At 37.5% G+C, this 22,072-nt stretch overlaps 1 pseudogene; it reads right to left on the bottom strand.

Moving 5' to 3' along the window:
* Positions 1-13,680: 13,680 nt before the first annotated feature.
* On the bottom strand, positions 13,681-21,700 carry LOC143640454 (E3 ubiquitin-protein ligase TRIM48-like; annotated as a pseudogene).
* Positions 21,701-22,072: the final 372 nt, after the last annotated feature.

Genomic DNA, 22,072 nt, shown 5'->3' with positions numbered 1-22,072 from the left:
ATTGTAGAGGATGTAGATTAAAATATCTCTTTGAAAGGTGAGTTTCAAAATGTGCTCTAGAGAAGATGAGCTTGTCTCCAGGAGTTCCCTTTTACTGAGTGCTGAAGACCACATCCAGTTTTCCTTGATTGGATTTCAAGATCCTTCCAATCAATGCTAGGGCATGTTATTGGGTTAGTGTGGGTGATTGGATCAGTGTGGGTGCTTAAGTATGAGGTTGATTAGATTTCAGATACAGAATATTGATGTATCACCTTATCTAATCTTCATAAATAAAGCCCCACAGGCTCACCAACAGTCACTGATTAAAAAAAAAAAGTGAATCCTCAGTTTCAGATTGTATCTCTATTTTTTTAGTTGTGTTATTTTAATTTTCGGCTTTTAAAAACATAGAAAGAGGATGTCATCAATATATGATTTTTAGTAAATATATTTGATCATTTATAAATATTTTGCCTAAGATTGATTTTAGTTTTATTCTGTCACTATGAGAGGGATTTAATTTAGAAATTTTATTATACTCACTAGATGTGGGGGTGCATGCCTATATTTCTAGCTGGGGAAGCTGAGGCAGGTGGCTCAGCAGTTCAAACCCAAGCCTCAGCAATTAGTAAGGTCCTAAGCAAATCAGAAAGGACCTATCTCTAACTAAAATGTGAAAAAGGGCTGGGATGTTGCTCAGTGGTTAAGTGCCCCTGGATTCAATCCCTGGTACACACAGACACACACACACACACACACACACACACACACACACACACACACACAGGCACACAAACACACACACACAAAAAAAATATAAAGTAAATAATTTTATTTTTCTCACTTCAATCTAATGCTTTCCAGTAAGAGACCTAAGGAGTTGCCTTGCAATGGCTTCTTAAGGAATGGCAGATTTTCAGAGTAAACTGCAAGACCAGATGAGGACACATCCTCCAACCCATCCTGTTTGGAATGCAAAAGGTGCCACCACAAAGCCTTCACAGACTCTTTATACACTGGATGGACTTTTCTAGAACTTGCCTTGTACACAGATTAGTATTAAGAATGAATTTGTTCAGTTGTTACTAATTATGATCTTAGGATGTAAAATCAAGACTTTTAAAAATACCATATGGTATGAAAACGCAAGCTTTGATTTCTGTTTTTTCATTTATTTATTTATTTTTTTTAATTAATTTTATTGTAGGTTGTTCAAAACATTACATAATTCTTGATACATCATATTTCACACTTTGATTCAAGTGGGATATGAGCTCCCATGTTTACCCCATATACAGATTGCATAATCACATCAGTTGCACAACCATTGATTTACATATTGCCATTCTGGTGTCTGTTGTATTCTACTGCCTTTCCTATCCTCTACTATCCCCCCTCCCCCCTCCCCTCCCCTCTTCTCTCTCTACTCCCTCTACTGTAATTCATTTCTCCCCCTTATATTTTTCCTCCTTTCCCCTCACTTCCTCTTGTATGTAATTTTGTATACCCCTGAGTGTCTCCTTCCATTTACATGCAATTTCCCTTCTCTCTCCCTTTCCCTCCCACCTCTCATCCCTGTTTAATGTTAATCTTCTTCTCATGCTCTTCGTCCCTACTCTGTTCTTAGTTACACTCCTTATATCAAAGAAGACATTTGGCATTTGTTTTTAAGGGATTGGCTAGCTTCACTTAGCATTATCTGCTCTAATGCCATCCATTTCCCTCCAAATTCTATGATTTTGTCATTTCTTAATGCAGAGTAATACTCCATTGTGTATAAATGCAACATTTTTTTTTATCCATTCGTCTATTGAAGGGCATCTAGGTTGGTTCCACAGTCTTGCTATTGTGAATTGTGCTGCTATGAACATGGATGTAGAAGTGTCCCTATAGTGTGCTTTTTTTTCAGTCTTTACGGAATAGACCGAGTAGGGGAATAGCTGGATCAAATGGTGGTTCCATTCTCAGCTTTCCAAGAAATCTCCATACTGCTTTCCAAATTGGCCACACCAATTTGCAGTCCCACCAGCAATGTACAAGAGTACACTTTTCCCCACATTCTCGCCAGCACTTGTTGTTGTTTGACTTCCTAATGGCTGCCAATCTTACTGGAGTGAGATGGTATCTTAGGGTGGTTTTGATTTGCATTTCTCTGACTGCTAGAGATCGCAAGCTTTTTTTCATATACTTGTTGATTGATTGTATGTCCTCCTCTGAGAAATTTCTGTTCAGGTCCTTGGCCCATTTGTTGATTGGGTTGTTTGTTATCTCATTGTCTATTTTTCTTAGTTCTTTGTATATTCTGGATATTAGGGCTCTGTCTGAATTGTGAGGAGTAAAGATTTGTTCCCAGGACATAGGCTCCTTATTTACCTCTTTTATTGTTTCTTTTGCTGAGAAAAAACTTTTTAGTTTGAGTAAGTCCCATTTGTTGATTCTAGTTATTAACTGTTGTGCTATGGGTGTCCTATTTAGGAATTTGGAGCCCGTTCCCACAGTATGTAGATCATAGCCAACTTTTTCTTCTATCAGATGCCATGTCTCTGATTTGATATCAAGTTCCTTGATGCACTTTGAGTTAACTTTTGTGCATGGCCAGAGAAAGGGATTCAGTTTCATTTTGTTGCATATGGATTTCCAGTTTTCCCAAAACCATTTGTTGAAGATGCAATCCTTCTTTCATTGCATGCTTTTAGCCCCTTTATCGAATATAAGATAGTTGTAGTTTTGTGGATTTGTTTCTGTGTCCTCTATTCTGTACCATTGGTCCACCCACCTGTTTTGGTACCAGTACCATGCTGTTTTTGTTACTATTGCTCTGTAGTATAGTTTGAAGTCTGGTATAGCTATACCGCCTGATTCACACTTCCTGCTTAGCATTGTTTTTGCTATTCTGGGTCTTTTATTTTTTCATATGAATCTCATGATTGCTTTCTCTATTTCTACAAGAAATGCCGTTGGGATTTTGATTGGCATTGCATTAAACCTATAGAGAACCTTTGGTAATATCGCCATTTTGATGATGTTAGTTCTACCTATCCATGAACAGGGTATATTTTTCCATCTTCTAAGATCTTCTTCTATTTCTCTCTTTAGGGTTCTGTAGTTTTCATTGTATAAGTCTTTCACCTCTTTTGTTAGGTTGATTCCCAAATATTTTATTTTTTTTAGGATATTGTGAATGGGGTGGTTGTCCTCATTTCCATTTCAGAGGATTTGTCGCTGATATACAGGAATGTCTTTGGTTTATGCGTGTTGATTTTATATCCTGCCACTTTGCTGATTTCATTTATTAGCTCTAATAGTTTCTTTGTAGACCCTTTTGGGTCTGCTAGGTATAGAATCATGTCATCTGCAAATAGTGATAATTTGAGTTCTTCTTTTCCTATTTTTATGCCTTTAATTTCTTTCATCTGTCTAATTGCTCTGGCCAGTGATTCGAGAACTATGTTGAACAGAAGTGGTGAGAGAGGGCATCCCTGTCTTTCCAGATTTAGAGGGAATGCCTTCAGTTTTTCTCCATTCAGAATGATGCTAGCCTGAGGCTTAGCATAGATTGCTTTTACAATATTGAGGTATGTTCCTGTTATCCCTAGTTTTTCTAGAGTTTTGAACATAAAGAGATGCTGTACTTTGTCAAATGCTTTTTCCGCATCTATCGAGATGATCATATGGTTCTTATTTTTAAGCCTATTGATGTGGTGAATAACATTTATTGATTTCCATATATTGAACCAACCTTGCATCCCAGGGATAAATCCTACCTGATCATGGTGCACAATTTTTTTGATATGTATTTGTATCCGGTTCGCCAGAAGTTTATTGAGGATTTTTGCATCTTGGTTCATTAGACATATTGGTCTGTAGTTTCCTTTCTTTGAAGTGTCTTTTTCTGGTTTAGGAATCAGGGTGATGTTGGCCTCATAGAATGAATTTGGAAGTTCTCCCTCTTTTTCTATTTCCTGAATTAGCTTGAAAAGTATTGGTATTAGTTCCTCTTCAAAGGTTTTGTAATACTCTGCTGTATACCCATCCGGTCCTGGGCTTTACTTAGTTGGTAGTCTTTTGATGATTTCTTCTAATTCCTCAATTGATATTGGTCTGTTTAGGTTGTCAATATCCTCCTGACTCAATTTGGGCAAATCATATGACTTTAGAAATTTATCGATGCCTTCTCTATCTTCTATTTTATTGGAGTATAAGGATTCAAAATAATTTCTGATAATCTTCTGTATTTCTGAAGTGTCTGTTGTGATATTGCCTTTTTCATCCCGTATGCTAGTAATTTGAGTTCTCTCTCTTCTTCTCTTCATTAGCGTGGCTAAGGGTCTGTCGATTTTATTTATTTTTTCAAAGAACCAACTTTTAGTTTTGTCAATTTTTTCAATTGTTTCTTTTGTTTCAATTTCATTAATTTCAGTTCTGATTTTAATTATTTCTTGTCTTCTACTTCTTTTGCTGTTTTTCTGCTCTTCTTTTTCTAGGATTTTGAGTTGAAGTATTAGATCATTTATTTGTTGTTTTTTTCTTTTTTTTAAGGAATGAACTCCAAGCAATAAATTTTCCTCTTAGAACTGCTTTCAATGTGTCCCATAGATTCCGATATGTTGTGTCTGTGTTTTCATTTATCTCTAAGAATTTTTTGATTTCCTCCTTGATGTCTTTTATAACCCATTGATCATTCAGTATCCTATTGTTCATTCTTCAATTGATGCATGATTTTTCCTTACTTCTTTTATCGTTGATTTTCAGTTTCATTCCATTATGACCAGATAAGATGCATGGTTTTATCTCTACTTCTTTATATTGTCTAAGAGTTGCCCTGTGACATAATATATGATCTATTTTTGAGAAGGATCCATGTGCTTCTGAGAAAAAAGTGTAACTGCTTGATCTTGGGTGGTATATTCTATATATGTCAATTAAGTCTAGGTTATTAATTATGTTATTGAGTTCTATAGTTTGCTTATTCAACTTTTGTTTGGAAGATCTGTCCAGTCGTGAGAGAGGTGTGTTGAAGTCTCCCATGATTATTGTATGTTGGTCTATTAGACTCTTGAACTTGAGAAGAGTTTGTTTGATGAACATAGCTGCACCATTGTTTGGGGCATATATATTTATGATTGTTATGTCATGTTGGTGTATGGTTCCCTTGAGCAGTATGTAGTGTCCCTCTTCATCCCTTTTGATTAACTTTGGCTTGAAATCTATTTTATTTGATATGAGTATGGACACTCCTGCTTGTTTCCGAAGTCCATATGAATGATATGATTTTTCCCAACCTTTCACCTTCAGTCTATGTATGTCTTTTCCTATCAAATGCGTCTCCTGAAGGCAGCATATTGTTGGGTCTTGTTTTGTGATCCATTCTAGTAGCCTGTGTATCTTAATTGGTGAGTTTAAGCCATTAATATTTAGGGTTATTATTGAGATATGGGTTGTTCTTCCAGCCGTATTTGTTTATTTATGTTACTAAACATGGTTAGTTTTCCTCTTTGATTATCCCCCCCCCATTTACTATGCTACCTCCCACTGTTGGTTTTCATTGATATTTTCCTTTTCCTCTTCTTGTAATATTTTGCTGAGGATGTTTTGAAGAGATGGTTTTCTAGCTGCAAATTCTTTTAACTTTTGTTTATCATGGAAGGTTTTAATTTCATCTTCCATCCTGAAGCTTAATTTCCCTGGATACACAATTCTTGGTTGGAACCCATTTTCTTTCAGTGTTTGAAATATGTTATTCCAGGATCTTCTAGCTTCAGAGTCTGTGTTGAAAGATCAGCTGTAATCCTGATTGGATTACCCCTAAATGTAATCTGCTTCCTTTCTCTTGTAGCTTTTAAAATTCTCTCCTTATTCTGTATGTTGGGCATCTTCATTATAATGTGTCTAGGTGTGGATCTCTTCTGATTTTGCACATTTGTCGTCCTGTAGGCTTCTAGGATTTGGGATTCTGTCTCATTCTTCAAGTCTGGGAAGTTTTCTCGTATTATTTCATTGAATAGATTGCTCATTCCTTTGGTTTGGAACTCTATACCTTCCTGTATCCCAATGACTCTTAAGTTTGGTCTCTTTATGTTATCCCATATTTCTTGAATGTTCTGCTCATGGTTTCTTAACAGCTTTGCTGAACTGTCTATGTTCTTCTCCAGTTGAAATACTTTGTCGTCATTGTCTGATGTTCTATCTTCTAAGTGTTCTACTCTGCTGGTAGTATTCTCAATTGAGTTTTTAAGTTGGTTTATTGTTTCCTGCATTTCCAGGATTTCTGTTTGTTTGTTTTTTATAACCTCTATCTCCCTGTATAATTGATCTTTTGCTTCTTGGATTTGTTTATGTAATTCATTGTCGAAGTGGTCTTTCATTGTCTGATTTTGCTGTCTAATGTCTTCCTTGAGACTCCAGATCATCTGAAGCATGTATATCCTGAATTCTTTATCTGACATTCCATCTACTGCAGATATTACCTCTTCTAAAGTTGAGTTGACCTGCATTGCTTGTGGTCCTTTCTATCCTTGTCTTTGCATACTGATCACGTTTCTTTCTGCTTGGTGAAACTGTTGTGTTATTGATTTTCCCCCTATATATTTATATTGCTGTTGTATAGTTGCAAAGTCTCCCTAGCAGGCTTTGGCGGTGGTTCTGCTCCTCCTCCAATTGGGGCAATGTGCCTACCATGCTGGCAGGCCGCTGTGGCTGTACTTTCGGTGGGCCTGTTCTTTCGGTGGTCACAGGTCCGCCTACCTTGAAGGTGTGAGCAGCAGCTCTGCCCCTCCTCTGGCCGCTAGGCCTGTTCTGTCTTTTGGATGAAGGTCTGTCTACCTAACAGGCGCTTGTGGCAGCTCTGGCCCTCCCCCAACCAGGGCGATGTGTCTGGCAGGCCACTGGGCCTGTTTTGTCAGTGGTCACGGTTCCGCTTACCGTGCAGGCGCGTCGAGCAGCTGTGTCCCTCCGAGAGTTGCTGGGCCTGACCTGCTGGTGGGTGGCAAGTGCGCCTACCTTTCAGGCGTGGGGGTGGCTCTGCTGCTTCACGGGTTGCTGGGCCTGATCTGCTGGTGAGTCGCAGGTCTGCCTACCTTGCAGGCGCCCGGCGGCTCTGGCCCTCCCCCAACAGGGGCGGGGTGATGTGTCTGGCCGGCCGCTGGGCCTGTTCTGTCGGTGCTCACGGTTCTACCTACCTAGCAGGCTCGTGGGGCAGCTGTGCCCCTCCGCAGGTTTTGGGCCTGACCTGCTGGTGGGTCGCAGATCTGGCTACCTTGCAGGCTCCGGGGGTGGCTCTGCCACTCTGTGGATTGCTGTGCCTCTTCTGCTGGTGGGTCGCGGGTCTGCCTTCCTTGCAGGCGCCCGGCGGCTCTGCCCCTCCCACAACCGGGGCGATGTGACTGGCGGGCCATTGGGCCTGCTTTGTCGGTGGTCACGGTTCCGCCTACCTTGCACGAGCGTGGAGCAGCTGTGTCCCTCCGAGAGTTGCTGACCCTGACCTGCCGGTGGGTGGCAAATACACCTACCTTGCAGGCTTGGGGGGTGGCTCTGCCCCTCTGCCGATTGCTGTGCCTGTTCTGCTGGTGGATCGCGTGTCCGCCTACCTTGCAGGCGCCAGGCGGCTCTGCCCCTCCCCTAACTGGGGCAGGGCGATGTATATGGCCGGCCGTTGGGCCTGTTCTGTTGGTGGTCATGGTTCTGCCTACCTAGCAGGTGCGTGGGGCGGCTGTGCCCCTCCACAGGTTGTTGGGCCTGACCTGCCGGTGGGTCGCAGGTCTGCCTACCTTGCAGGCTGGGGGGTGGCTCTGCCGCTCTGTGGATTGCTGTGCCTGTTCTGCTGGTGGGTCGTGGGTCCGCCTACCTTGCAGGCGCCCGGCGGCTCTGCCCCTCCCCCAACCGGGGCGATGTGTCTGGCGGGCCTCTGGGCCTGTTTTGTTGGTGGTCACGGTTCCGCCTACCTTGCATGCGTGTGGAGCAGCTGTTTCCCTCCGAGAGTTGCTGGGCCTGACCTGCCGGTGGGTGGCAAGTGCGCCTACCTTGCAGGCGCGGGGGTGGCTCTGCCACTCCGCGGGTTGCTGGGCCTGATCTGCTGGTGAGTCGCAGGTCTCAAGCTTTGATTTCTAATATAAGAATCCTGGGCTTTAAGGGAGAGTGTTCAGAAGAAGTAGCTGCCCTGAAATTTCCTGAGCTACAAAGGCATTAGGCTTCCCATGAGGCCCTGTTTCTTTTCCCCAGATTTTCAAAGTGTTAGATGAGGAAAGCTCCTCATTTCTAGAGATCTCAAATGTTTACATTTGCTAAATTTCTTCCCTAAAAGATAAATCAAGGAGATACAAGCTTTAGAACACTGGCTTGGGCAGTCATACTTCCCATCTGGAACGCGCAATGTGGTCACAGTAATTTCTGACACCTTGGATAAAGCAGTTATCTAAAAGGTCTAGCTCAGGCAAAAATTTTGAGACAGCTGCTGTCCACAGGGGTTTATGTCAATAATTCCAGTACTCAAGAGGCTGAGGCTATTCGGAAGGATAAAGAATTTAAGGCCAGAATGTGAAAATGAGCAAGACGATCTAAAAAAAAAAAAATGGTTGGGAGGGCTGGTTTCAGACAATGTTAATGCCGCTAAAAATTTAGCAATGAACTTGAGTTTACCTGGGAACCAGCAAACCATTCACTACTTCCTGTTGAAGTGTTTGGGAGTATTACAGGGGAGAGAAAAAACCTGTCAAATACTCTGTGAGTCGGTGACATCAAGATACTTAACCTCTGAGCTACTTACTGCTTCTATCTCTTATGCTGGTGGAGGCATGGTACAGGCAGGAGGTGGAAGCTACATGCTAAAAACCCAGACATTCTGCACAGACAGCCAGGGTGGCACACTGTTAATCCTTTTGCATGTAGCCAACATCATGAACCTTTAGAACACAATTCAATCTCGATGTTTCTTTCTCATTATTTTTATTTTTTAAGGTTTATATCAATAGCTTAACTTTTAAAATTTGCCTTTTAATATCAAACAGAATAATAAATAAAAGACTTTAGCATACTTGAAATAAATGAGTGATCTGTAGAAAAGTAATAAATCTGATCTATCTATGAAAACATTGTATAAAATGTCACTTTTGTAGCTAGAATGGTTGTACACTCCTGTAAACTCAGCTACTAAGGAGACTGAGGCAGTAGAATCACATGTTTGTTTATAGGTTGGGCAATTTAGCAAGGACCTGGCTCAAAATAAAAAAAAAAAATTAGTAGGCCTGGAGATTTAGATCAATGATAGACGACCTCTAAGTTCAATTCCCAGTACCACACATATGCAAAAAGAAAATTATTCCCTTTTCCTTTCCATTCTATATAAGTAACCCTAAAAGTTCAAACAAAGGATAACAAAGTCACAAATTGCAAGGACACCTTACCCACCTTTTATAGAACTGTGCCAACTGATCTAACTGTAAAGAGTTCCAGCACCTGTGTCACATCTCAATGTAGTATGGTTGTTTGCTTGGTGTCTGAGTGGTGTTTGATTTACTTTATTCTTGTTTATTTTTATATGCTATAATTTTCTTATAAAATCTAACAATTCTGTGATAATGTAGAATGTAAACTGACAGGCTTTCTCACATACTAGACTTTACCTTTGTGTGTAGTGTCTGAATTAATCTGGTGAAAAGTTGAGTTGGTTTGGAATTCATTATTGATGTCATTATTTCAGTGCTTTTGGGCTGCATATTCACCTAGCATTACTTTGTTTTTACGGTTGGACTGGTTCACCAGTTTGTCTCAATAACTGCTCCACACTCTATTTCTCTTTATAAACTCTTTTCAGGCTCTCAGACAAACTTCTTTTACATGTTTCTCATCACTTGCTAGTCTCATTGGGCAATGGAAATATGAAGGATATAGGAGCATTTTTGTGATTCTAATAAAGCCAAGATCTTAAGCACATTCCATGACCCTGAGTCTTAGGAGGGGCTTTATCAGTGATCATTTCTATCTTTACCTATAGGTCTAACTAATCACATATTTGTGTCTGCTTTAAAGTTTTTCACTGATTTTTATATATCTTTATTTCTCCTTTCCAAAATTGTAATTCCCCAAAGGCAATAATATATTTTGCTCTTCTCTTTGTGGCTTAAAGTTTTGTAAAACAGGAGAGATAATCATTCTCCTGATAAAGAAAAGATATTCCCCTCAATTGCAATTTGTCCTATATTTTATTCCCAGTTATTACTGACCTGTATAAGTATTTTCTTATGAAGTTATTTACTATTTTAAGTTTGGAGCTTGGGATACAGCTCAGTTGGTAGAGTGTTTACCTTGTATGCACAAGGCCCTGGGTTCAATCCCCAGCACCCTGCCAAAAAAAATTTTTTTTAATGTTATTTCATGGAGTCTGCAATTTATTTAAATAATCCCCCATTGATATTGTGTGTGTGTGTGTGTGTTTGTGTGTGTGTGTTGTGTGTGTGTGCATGTGTGTGTTGTAAAATTATCTAAACCATATTCTCTTAGTAAATATCCAATATATCTTTCCTTAGATACAAACAGTGGAAAAACTGAGTATTTTTTTTCAGCTTACGCTTTTGGGATTCATTCACATTTTCGAAATGAGAGTTTGTTCATTTTCATTGCTTCATAGAATTGCTTTGCATGAGTTTATAACTATTTATTTATCTATTTTACTTTTGGTAAGTATTTTTGCCTACATATTTTAGGGCATTATTTGAAGTGCTGAAAGAAGCAACATTGCGTATAAATTTTACCTAACAAGTGTATGTAGAAATTGCTGATAATATATATTTATCCATTCTGGAATATCTAAGCCTTAGGAAATCCTCTCAGTAAGTAAGCCAAAAAATTTTTTTTCAATTAATATTTTCTCTAGCCTTGAGTAAACTTCTTTTATTCTACATTTTTGTCAACACATATTATTCATCTTTAAATTTGATTTATTCTTATCAAGGTCTAGTGATTCAATTTATGGTTTGAATTAGCAATAATCTAATGTCTCATAAAAGTGAGTACTTTTTCATATTTCACTGATTACAAATGCGTTTTCTGTTTTGTGATGTTACCATTCAAGAAAAGTTATTTAATTTTTTTAGCAGATTTACTTTTCTTTTTTTTACCAAACTTTATGCATCTTTATTAGTCAGGGCTCTCTAGAGGAACAGAACCAACAGGGTATATATAATTATTGAAAGGGGATTATTACATTGGCTTACAGAATCAGAAGCTGTATAATTTCACAATGGCTATCTTCAGGTTGGAGTTCTGGAGAAACCAATAGCTGCTGAGTCTAAGGTACTGATGCTTCAGAACAAGAGGGATTAATGATGTAGCCCTAGTGGGATCAAAGACGTGGAAACAACCTGATATTCCCTGGTCAGAGTCCACTTTGGAAGAGTAAAGGAGATGAAGTCTGATGCTCTCAGAATTTTGCAGCAGCAATCTATAACCCCTCAAGAAAAATCAAGCTAGAGGGCATTGATGCCTCATTTTTCCAACTTTTATTCCATCCAGGGCCTCAACCTATGGCTGCCATAGGGTGAGTCTGTATTTCAGTTTGCTGTTGCATATGACAATCATTTTAGAAACACTCTCATTGACATTCCCAGAAGCATCCTAAACTTAAGCATACTTTAATCCAAACTGACAATTCAGAACCACCAACATAGTATCAATGATGCATATATATTGTATCTTTCATAGATACTTGGTAAATATATTCTTTTGAAGGGAGGGGCACTGGAAATCGAACCCAGGGAAGCTTTATCACTGAATCACATACCATGTCACTTCTATTTTTTTTGAGAAAATATCGCACTAAGTTGCTTAAAGCCTTGGTAAACCTCTGACCATACTGCCATAGCCTTCCAAGTGGCTCCAATTAAAGGCATCTACAATCATGCGTGGTTCTAGTTATATATTTTTTTTTTGATAGAAGATCTTGTTCTGAACACCTGGAATCAAACCAATCACTTATTCAGGCTTCCAAGTAGCTACAGGCACAGCTTATAGTGCATGGCAATTTTCCAACTCCAGTTTTGTATGTTTACTCTTGAGGAATAGTATTTTTAAGCAAACAGTCATTAATTTTAATTCAGACCAATTGAATTTTTCCTCAATGATTATTGTTTTTATGTCTTGTCTGGGCAATTTCTCTATGAGCCTTAAGTCAATCTGTAAAGGACTATGTATTGGTAGGGCTCAGGTTTCTTTTTGTCCACTTGTATAACTATTAGATTCAACACTAGATTGATTATCTTGTGGTTGCCAATGCAAAGGAGAATACTAATAATTGTAAATATTCACATGTATGATTATAATTTTAGAAAAGAAATCATCACACTAACAATTAAGCATGATTACTCAGTATTATGGACAGGATAAATATATAGTAATATGGTTTGAATATGCTTTGTCCTCAATAAAAACCAAGTTAAAGTGTAATTTCATAGAGCAGTGGTGTTTGGGGATGGGGCCTTTAAGTCATGAAAAATGATCAGTGCCTTTCTCCTGGGACTGAACCTAAATAAAAGAGTGAATTCTGGGCCCTTGGAGAGTTATTTTTAAGAAAGTGCATTGTTATGAAGGATGCCACCCCTGTCGTCCAACATTCTGCACTGAAAGATTTCTCCTTCTGCTTCTCTGCTGTGAGCAGATTTATCATGAAACACAAAAGAAACTGAGGCACCATGACGTAGAACTTACCTGTTTTCATAACTGTGAGGTAAGTAAATCTTTTCTTTATAATTTACTCAGTTGCAGATTTTGTGTGAAAACAACAGAAAATGGACCAAGATGAGTAAATTAAAGTTAGATAAAAAAGAAGGGAGAAAATTATGTTCTTACAACCATTGAGTCTTTATGGTTATGCTTGTTTGGTTAGAGAAAAAGACATGTTCTCTTAGGTTGAATTTTAACTTTATTAAATCATACTTTATCTATTCTTTCATTTGTGACAGTTCAGGAATAAAGTAAAACCAGGAAGTATATTCTGTTTCATGTACCATAGGCAATTATATTCCTCAAATAAATAAATTTTTAAAAAACATAAATTTTATGAATATATGGGCTTTTAATATTATCACCATAATTAATAACACATTAAATAGATTTTCACAACATTAGAAGGAATGTAAAATTAACAAAATGCAACCTGTTTGTCATGTTTGATAAGACCCAAGGTGGAGGGCTTCCTTAGATATTGAATTTCCCATACATTGGGGCATAGTCCTTATCTATGTCTGGTCAGAAGTGACTACAGCAGAAAACAAGCTAAAGATAGGGAGAAAAGGTACAGGAATGAATCCTGTATATCAGCAAATTTGAGCAACATTAATAAAGCTCACAGTTCTAACTTAATAACCCAGAAATACTCCTATTTGGCTAATGGGCCTTGGTACATATTGAAGTACAATTGGGGAGGTGGCAAAGAGAGTGCAATAGAAACCTTCCTTAACACTTCCAAGAACTAAGAGCCCCTCCACCTCATCCATCTTGTAATTTCTGTTCTTTTTCCAATAATCATTACAGACTCCAAAAGCCCAGTTCCAAGAGTTGCCCAGTTTCAAGGGTCTCCCACTTCGCCTCCCAGTAATATCTGCCAATGGTAAAAGTCTGAGTACCCCACGCAAGAAAGCATTCTGATGTTAGATTGATCCAGGAGGCACCTTGTGGATCACATCCAACATTCATGCTTCTCAACTCTCTTTACAGGAAGACGTGGCAGTTGGCTCTTTCAGGACACAGAGTAATAGCAACTGTAAGAAAAATATTACAGACATGAATGTAAAAAATAAGAAGTTAAAGTCTTTAAAAAAAGTCTTCCTGTGCAGAAATAATATTACTGAGAAATGTGAAATTGTAAAAGCAACAATGATTTTGGATGTAAAAATCTAATACATTATGGGCATGAATAGTAATTCTACAGAACAAATAAATTCCTTACCACAGACTCATAAATTTGTTGACAATGTGAAGAATCAAATATTGAGTCAAATATGAAACCAATTTTTTAAATTTTATTTTTGTTTCAAAATAGATACAGAGAGGATGTCCTGAACTCTCTGAAGACATAAAAAATAACTATCAGAAAAAAAATTCCTATTTCAAAAAAAAAAAAAAGGTGTCATTCTTTGGACCAGAGGTGAAGATTTTCTCTCTTGTAAGCTTTTATAAGCAACTGTATAAAAATCTATTTATATATTTTAGAAAGTATCACTTTATGAAATTAATTCTCATTCACATTTCCTAAATATTCAAATATATTGTACATGTTGCTGGAATCCACTTCAATCCTTTCTGTTATTCCTCAAATCCTGTGATTTTAGAAAGAATAATTTAATATTTATTTATGCAAATCTTTTCACTATCCCTAAGTTTTCTGCATGTTCTGCACTGCCCTGAATTTATGAGATTTAACGTGTAGCTATTTATATTGAGCAAACTAAAATCATTTTTATTTTTATTTTCCTTTCTTGGTGATAAAGTTGATTTATTTTCTTAGATTTTCTATAGCTATTCAAAATTTTATGTCATATAAATCATATATACCCATGGTATATACAACATAAAGTACTATTCAACTATTTACCCCCCAAAGCTTTTCCTAACAATTCAAATTTAGCAGAGTAAGGTGGCTTATGTCTGAAATCCCAGAAGACTGGAATAAGCAGATAAAAAGTTCAATGCCAGCTTGGGCAAATTCATGAGAGTCTGTTACAAAAAATACTGCGGGCTGCATATCTGACTAACTGGTATGGTGCTTGCCTAACATGTGGGAGGCCCCAAGTTAAAATGCCAGGGCCATTTTTTTTTAAATACTGAACATACTGAACAACTGCATAAATTTGTTTGTGAAATTGAATAATGAAACTTAAATCTGAGTATAGCTCTGTTTATTAAAATTACCAATTTTTATATTGCTTGTTTTATATATACCTCAGGACATATGAGCCTGGATTATATTTATGTAGTTTTCTTTTTTATTTTTCACTCTTTTTTTAAAGAGAGAATGAGAGAGGAGAGAGAGAGAGAGAGAGAGAGAGAGAGAGAGAGCGAGAGAGAGAGAGAATTTTTTAATATTTATTTTTTAGTTATCAGTGGATACAACATCTTTGTTTGTATGTGGTGCTTAGGATCGAACCCGGGCTGCACGCATGCCAGGCGAGCGCACTACCACATGAGCCACATCCCCAGCCCCATATTTTTCACTCTTTATAGTGTAAATTTGACTATAGATACATACTCAAGGATTTTCAGTCATATTATTTATTTATAAAAATAAGTAAGATATTTAACAAAAGGGAAATACCACCCATGTGGTCCTAAGAACAAATAATACATATGAGAATACTACCAAAGTGCTTATGTTTACCTTGAAAGCAATTGAGCTGTGGATTAATCCAGTGATGCGCCCTGCACTGAGTTCTGGATTCAGAGGCTGGGCTATATACAGCTGCATAGATTCAATCCTGCAATAAGGAAGATGCAGTGAACATATGTAAAGTCAGAAAATCATGACTTTTCTTGATATAACCCTTTATAAGAATTCTAGTAACACACAGGTGTGGAAATACAGAAATCATCACTTTTTGAAATTAACTCTTATTCACAGTTCCTAAATATTTAAATATATTTTAAATGCTGTTGAAATACATATTAATACTTTCTGTTACTCCTCAAATTCTGTAAATATGCTTAGTTTTCTGTTCACTTGCATATATATAAGAGTAAAAATCTGGTGTCCATTTCCAGTCTGCACTGAAATCTCCCTATCTGCAATCATAAGCGTCTCTAAGAACTAGAACTGGCTATTGCCTCCTTCACAGGGAGACTGTCAGAAGAATTCTAGGCAGTGATATCTGGTTTCTGAAGCTGAGCTGCCTGGAGGACCCACAGAGTTCTAATGCTTTAAGTTTATTTCAACTATCATTTTAAACTCTCAACTTATACATACAAAATTAACAAATCTCTAGAGGTTTCACACATTGGAGCACTCTACCTCTCCTGTTAGCCTGTGTTCCCACTATTAGCTCTGTGAATTGTTTGATTTCATCAACCTTGTGTACACTTAGTATTTCTCCTTCATCTGCATAGGCTTTCCAGAACTGGAAAGAAAACCAGGAATGAAAGGATTTTGAAATAATTTCTCTTTTGCAACATTTTAATTGAAGCTACTCCTAAAATTACTGAGAATGAGAACTAAGAGAGATGTCAAATTAGGTGGGGGAAGAAAAAAGTAGATCAATGACAAGAGGGACTGAGTATTCCAGTGAATCATGCGCTGTAATAGTCCTGACAAGTACTGTAAAAACTGCAAAAGGATCTGTTGGGAGGCATGTAAACATTCACCTGTACATTGTGTCTCCAATGACCTGGGAAAAGAAAAATAAAAATTCTGAGTGATTTTTACAAGATCCCTCTACCATTAAGTACAGTGTGAGATTTTTGAATCAGCTCCAGAAGCTACTAGTTCCTAAGAAGTTCTGTCTTCCATCCTAGGGTGCATTTCCAACTTCTTTTCTACTCAATAGAACACAGTCCACTATAGAATCGTTGTAAAGTGTGGTTCATCAATATTCTGTGTGTGGGGAAGGGGATGATGCTGTGGAGTCTGGGTTCTGCTGCAACCATAAATAAATCCCAGCAATTGTCTAAAGACCCTGTGTCTCAGGTGAGCAGACACAAAGCAGTAGCAATAAGCTCTATATTCCTGAATCACCTCATCTTGTTATGTCTGTGAATAAGATGGAAAAATATACCCTGTTCATGGATAGGCAGAACTAACATCATCAAAATGGCAATATTACCAAAAGTTCTCTATAGGTTCAATGCAATGCCAATCAAAATCCCAACAGCATTTCTTGTAGAAATAGATAAAGCAATCATGAAATTCATATGGAAAAATAAAAGACCCAGAATAGCAAAAGCAATTCTAAGCAGGAAGTGTGAATCAGGAGGTGTAGCGATACCAGATTTCAAACTGTACTACAAAGCAATAGTAACAAAAACAACATGGTACTGGTACCAAAACAGGCGGGTGGACCAATGGTATAGAATAGAGGACACAGAAACCAATCCACAAAATTACAACTATCTTATATTCGATAAAGGGGCTAAAAGCATGCAATGGAGGAAGGATAGCATCTTCAACAAATGGTGCTGGGAAAACTGGAAATCCATATGCAATAAAATGAAACTGAATCCCCTTCTCTCGCCATGCACAAAAGTTAACTCATAATGGATCAAGGACCTTGATATCAAATCAGAGACTATGCGTCTGATAGATGAAAAGGTTGGCTCCGATCTACATATTGTGGGGTCGGGCTCCAAATTCCTTAATAGGACACCCATAGCACAAGAGTTAAAAACAAGAATCAACAAATGGGACTTACTTAAACTAAAATTTTTTTTCTCAGCAAGAGAAACAATAAGAGAGGTAAATAGGGAGCCTACATCATGGGAACAAATTTTTACTCCTCACACTTCAGATAGAGCCCTAATATCCAGAGTATACAAAGAACTCAAAAAATTAAACAATAAGAAAGCAAATAACCCAATCAACAAATGGGCCAAAGACCTGAACAGACACTTCTCAGAGGAGGACATACAATCAATCAACAAGTACATGAAAAAATGCTCACCATCTCTAGCAGTCAGAGAAATGCAAATCAAAACCACCCTAAGATACCATCTAACTCCAGTAAGATTGGCAGCCATTATGAAGTCAAACAATAACAAGTGCTGGCGAGGATATGGGGAAAAGGGTACTCTTATACATTGCTGATGGGACTGCAAAATGGTGAGGCCAATATGGAAAGCAGTATGGAGATTCCTGGGAAAGCTGGGAATGGAACCACCATTTGACCCAGCTATTGCCCTTCTCGGACTATTCCCTGAAGACCTCAAAAGAGCGTACTACAGGGATACTGCCACTTCGATGTTCATAGCAGCACAATTCACAATAGCTAGACTGTGGAACCAACCCTGATGCCCCTCAATAGATGAATGGATAAAAAAATGTGGCATTTATACACAATGGAGTACTACGCAGCACTAAGAAATGACAAAATCATGGAATTTGCAGGAAAATGGATGGCACTAGAGCAGATTATGCTAAGTGAAACTAGCCAATCCCTAAAAAACAAATGCCAAATGTCTTCTTTGATATAATGAGAGCAACCAAGAACAGAGCAGGGAGGAAGAGCAGGAGGAAAAGATTAACATTAAGCAGAGTCATGAAGTGGGAGGGAAAGGGAGAGAAAAGGGAAATTGCTTGGAAATGGAAGGAGACCCTCATTGTTATACAAAATTACATATAAGAGTTTGTGAGGGGAATGGGAAAAAAATAAGGAGAGAAATGAATTACAGTAGATGGGGTAGAGAGAGAAGATGGGAGGGGAGGGGAGGGGGGATAGTAGAGGATAGGAAAGGTAGCAGAATACAACAGTTACTATTATGGTATTATGTAAAAATGTGGATGTGTAACCGATGTGATTCTGAAATCTTTGTAATGTTTTGAATAACCAATAAAAAAATAAAAAAAAAAAACAAGAATACCAATGTGCAGCTTACAACTTGGTGAATTTCTAAAAGTCCCAAATATGTCATTGATTTTCAGAAGGGGACTATCCATTAATCATTACATACATTTTTGTTACTTACAGATAACATAGGAGGGATCCTTATTTTTAGAATTTCATGGAAGAAGTGACCTCGTAGCAAAGTAATCACAGTTGTGGAGAGATATGTTTGTCCAACCAAACTTGAAGCAACAAGGGAAGTGTATTTCAGTTGTAAAATGTAATAGCTATACATGCCTGTCCTATATCCCCATGTATCAGTAGTTACCTGGAGTGACTCCACATCTTGTCTGTGGCATATTTCATTCAGGTCCTCTTGAGATCTCTGTCATATGAATCATTCTGGTTATACTCTCTTTGAGCTGCTCAAAAATGTCTTTTCTCTCTTTCTGCATCCTGTCTGAATGATGCCATTCTTCCTCATAGTAAAATGGAGGCATCTTCCCATATTCAACTCTGATTGCTTCTCTTCTTAAATTTATTTAGTTCTGCAGTAAAATTAAATTCATCAAAATATGAACCTATCCCTCTAAATCCTGTCGAAACTCCCTAATTCTAGGACTTCATTTTCCTATGTTTATATATCAATATACAACCATTGGAATTCCACATCATGTACTATCACAAGAATGGGATTCTAATCAGAATAAGTTAAAATCTAAGTATTAATAATAGATCAAAGTACATTCTACTGTCATGTGTATTTTAAAAGGACAAACAAAAAATAAAATAAACTCCCAGATTCTTATTTGTATTATTAACAATCATATTTAAGCCTTCATCTTGTCAAACTTTCAGAATCCACAAACTTTTATTCCGTTCCTTTTTTACAAATACTCATGGCTCGTTTTTTTCTTTCTAATTAATTTTATGAGGCTAGACTCAAACTTGTAATCTTTCTGCCTTAGCCTCCCAATCAGCTGAGATTACAAGACTGCACTACCATGTCCTTTTCTCTTCATCATGGCCAACAGTTTTAATCAACAGGTTAAATTCACTTAATTCATAATAAAGAGTTTTCTAAAATAATCCACACACACAAAAAATTTTGTTTTATCCTTTCCAACCCATATGTGAGGAAACATAACCCATTTCATACTTAAGGACTTTAGACTACAACGAATAGATTGAAATCCATTCACTCTTCTTGAGTTTAAGCCAAGTCACTTACACCTACATACTGTAACTTCAGAGTACAATAGTCATCTCCAAGCACTTCATCCAGCTAACTGTAATACTGAAGTGCCATTTAGCACCTGATCTTATTATCTTTCTGAGACCATTTTCTTAAATTCTCTTCAAAAGTCATTCCAATCTATGACATCAACTTCACCATAACTTCAGTAACCTCCCTCCCAATATACCAGTGCAATTATTTATCATGTGCTTCTCTCTGGGATGACATTCTATGGCTATGTTCCTCTTCAGAACTTAATCTTAAAGTATTTTTTAGTTAAAAATTTTGCCACCAACTATTTAAAATTTAAACCTAATTTGCAGTCTGTGCTCTTTTACTCATTTTCACCTTTCCTGCTTAATTAGTCTAAAAAATGTTATCATGCTCTAATATATCAAGAACTTTACTTATTTACATGACGGTCATTTTCCTTTCTGATTTGTATCTTAACCTTTCCAATAAGAGATTTTTGCAGCCTTGTTTTCTGCATGTTATTTAGCTTATTATTTGTAATAGAGTTATCATGAAACAATTTTTAAATTAATTTTAATTTAAATTATAAGACACTCAGGATAAACATCCACAAAGAAAATTAGTTATTTAAAAATTATTATCAAATTTGTAATCTTCTACTCAAACACAAAGCTGCTTTACTATTCATATTTCCCCTCCATACTTTATATTATGTTGTTAAATATTAATTCTTTGGAGTAATTTCAGACTGTTCTTATATTTGAACCATTTATCCCTCTCTCTGGAATTTTGCACCCATTTATCACCACTTATTTTTCACTAGCAGTCAGCTTAATCTGCTTTGGAAGCTACATTTGAATTTTCAGTAACTACCAAATGCCACTTTTCCTGCCATTTACATCATCCCAGCACATATGACATTTTGAAATGGCCTAGTTTTTTATACCTGTTGTGTAAGTACTAAGTGTACCTTTACATGTAGTAAAGCAGAGTGATTTTGATAGTATCTGTGTCTCAAATAGAAACCCTGTCTAAGGGCCAAACTTTTATAACTAGAAACTGAGGAAATACTTTTACTATTGACTCCTCCCCTTTCTTGTTCATTCCTAGAGAACACTAGAGTTTCAGATCTATTTCCTACTTTAAATATTGCATATCGGACCCCTAAGTTTATGTTGAAGGCAGAAGTATAGCACTAACCTCCCATGAGTCCATTGTCAATATCTCCATGGCCAGATTTCTGTGACTTTTACAATATTTTTTCCATAAACATTGCATTTTCTTCAGCAGATAATTCTGTACAAGAACCATAAGTTAGAGAAGCAGCAAAAATAATAGTGTAACATTCAGACCTTCACATAGGGAAGAAATCAGAAATGAGAGATAAATTAACCTCATTGAAAATACTAGGGTCATTATGTTTTCTTTGTTCCTTTCAGATGTTTGTCAAATATGGGAAGCCTGAGACTTGGAACCCAGAAGGCATTCTGAATGGGAAACATAGAGTCATCTGTTCCCCCAAGAAAACACACCCATGTTGATTTCTTTGATCTTTTAAGAATGGATCTTCAGAGGAATCACTTTCCCTGTGCTCCTCAGAAGCACTTTCGATTGGCCATGTCTGTGAGCTTCATGCTCCTGGGATTTAGAGCAGAGCAAACAGAGAAAGTTCTTGTCTTCTTCACAGAAAATCTTCTTCATCTCCTTATGAGCCTCACGCATGTGTTACTCCAAGCTCAGAAATTGCCAAAGACTGTTTTTTTCTGGCCAGGGCTGCCAGTTTCTTCACACAAACATTTGTTTTAAAGTCTTTCTTCTGTACCATCTGCTTGCATACAGAGAAGGTAACAAGAACTGAGAGATCATGCCAGCCAAGGTAGATACAGGGCCTACAAAAGCTCTGCCCACAGGCTAAGGTGACTGGATCTATAAAGTACTTTATGCAGATAGGGCAGATGATTTCCTTCCTGAAGGCTTGCTTGATTCTGCAATCCATATTTTTGAAGTAGAAGAAGAAGAAGAAGAAGAAGAAGAAGAAGAAGAAGAAGAAGAAGAAGAAGAAGAAGAAGAAGCAACATGTTATTTCTGAGCCTGATTAGGCAAAATGGTTCCTCAGACCCATACCTGGGGAGTAATAACTACATTTTAATTTTCTTAAAAAATGGTCATTAAAGTAGTACAAACTCTATTCTATAACACAAAAGAACTGATGCACAAGGAGAGCCTTCAGCATTATGTCAGGCATAATTTTGACTAGATAACTCATATTCCGGCCATACTGAGTTTCTGCTCCCACCATAATAGAAATTTGAATATTAATCATCTGGCTGTGGGTGTAGGACTTGGGTCATAAGGGGCCTACATACAA

The sequence above is a fragment of the Callospermophilus lateralis genome, unplaced genomic scaffold (genome assembly GCF_048772815.1).
Source record: "Callospermophilus lateralis isolate mCalLat2 unplaced genomic scaffold, mCalLat2.hap1 Scaffold_282, whole genome shotgun sequence".
Classification (NCBI taxonomy): Eukaryota; Metazoa; Chordata; class Mammalia; order Rodentia; family Sciuridae; genus Callospermophilus; species Callospermophilus lateralis.
This window is presented reverse-complemented; position numbering and strand designations above follow the sequence as displayed.